Here is a 1,693-nt window from a genome sequence, read left to right on the forward strand (position 1 = left end):
GATAAAAACATTCATATCTCGTGAAAGAAACACTGTATAACAACCAAACTTGGTAGGTGTCATGTATGTGTCGAGGGCGGTGCCAAAATATGGTCGCGTGATGCGTGACGTCATCAATGACGTCACTTTATGAAAAACGATCCCGATGTCATATCAATTTCATATCTCCTAAACAAAACATCATATGACAACCAAACTTGGTATGTGACATGTATGTAACAACGGGGGTGCACCTATATAGTCACGTGATTGTGACGTCATCGATGACGTCAGCGCAACTACTCTGTTTTACAGAGGCGCTTAACATACCTTTTCAGCCAAGCAAGACGTCAATGTACACGAGCCTGTAACCCAAAAGTGGACGCCGGCTACTCTCAGAGAACTACTCAAAGAACCAAGATCATAATTGGTGGTTACTTGTAGTGTATGCAGGACAATTGTATGATGGTTTCCTGTGTTACACATCACAAGAAACGTGTTGAAGCGACTCAATTGTGTGTTTGCTCGCTCCGATTTCTTTATCCCTTTGTGGCCTCCACAAATACTCCGGACGGAGCAAGTCTGCGACGTGACCGGGTGCATCCACAAGAATCCAAGCCCCGGCTTGTTGAAAACCAAGAACAAACAAACAATACAGGAACAGGCCCAGGTAGACGATACCCCAACGAACCAACACCCAAAGCTGGCACAATAGTAATACAAAGTGGAAGAGCCGTCAAACCACCCAAAAGATTGGGACGACACTATCGGCAATGTATTCGAGTCACAATCCAGAATAAAGAACGACAAACCATTACAGTCGCTGCAGTTATCTACTTTTCAAAGTGAGATCGGCAGCTGAAGACGTTTCTGGCTTTATACAATCAGGAAAGTCTCGCGCGCGTTGCAAAAAAACAGCTCCAAAACTTTGCGCCGTTTTTTTTCCAACCAATCAAGGATAATAACTTATAACCCAAACAAGCACATTTCATCAAGGGGTTTTTACTCAACTTCACAACAAACCGTACATTTGCCTTGTGTGTCTAAACTCGTTTTCACGTGTTGCTTATATCTCTAACACGCATGCGCGTGGTGCTAAATATTCCCTAGGGGGGAGGAGTGTATACAATTTTAAATGACAAACGATACCCTGAGCAAACTCGTGAATGCAAATGATTTTCCTAGTTATGTTCGATCTTGTGTGCAGAAGAACAGTGACTGTGACCATTTTTAGTGAATGGAGAAAGCCTCTGAAAGTAAACTAAAATTACTCGGTACCAGACCCCTAAAACGACAAAGGTTTCTTCATATGCATTATATTAAAGACACATCGTGTGACAATAAAACTCGGTAGCTGTGTGATGTTTGTTTCAAGTGGGGTGCAGTGAAATAGTCACTTGACGTGATCGATTATGTCAATAAATCAAAACTACCCTGACATCGTATGACAACTAAACTTGTTATGTGTCATGTAGATGTGTGGAAAGGGGGCATAACAAGTTGGTCGCGTGATCTGTGAAATATAATAATTTATTATTATTATTATTATTATTATTATTATTATTATTATTATTATTATTATTATTATTATTATTATTATTATTATTATTATTATTATTATTATTATTATTATTATTATTATTATTATTATTGTTATTATTATTTGTGGCCAAATTAATTTCCTCAAGAACTCTTGGTACTCGGCTCAGGAGCC

The sequence above is a fragment of the Nematostella vectensis genome, chromosome 15, assembly GCF_932526225.1.
Source record: "Nematostella vectensis chromosome 15, jaNemVect1.1, whole genome shotgun sequence".
NCBI classification, from domain to species: domain Eukaryota; kingdom Metazoa; phylum Cnidaria; class Anthozoa; order Actiniaria; family Edwardsiidae; genus Nematostella; species Nematostella vectensis.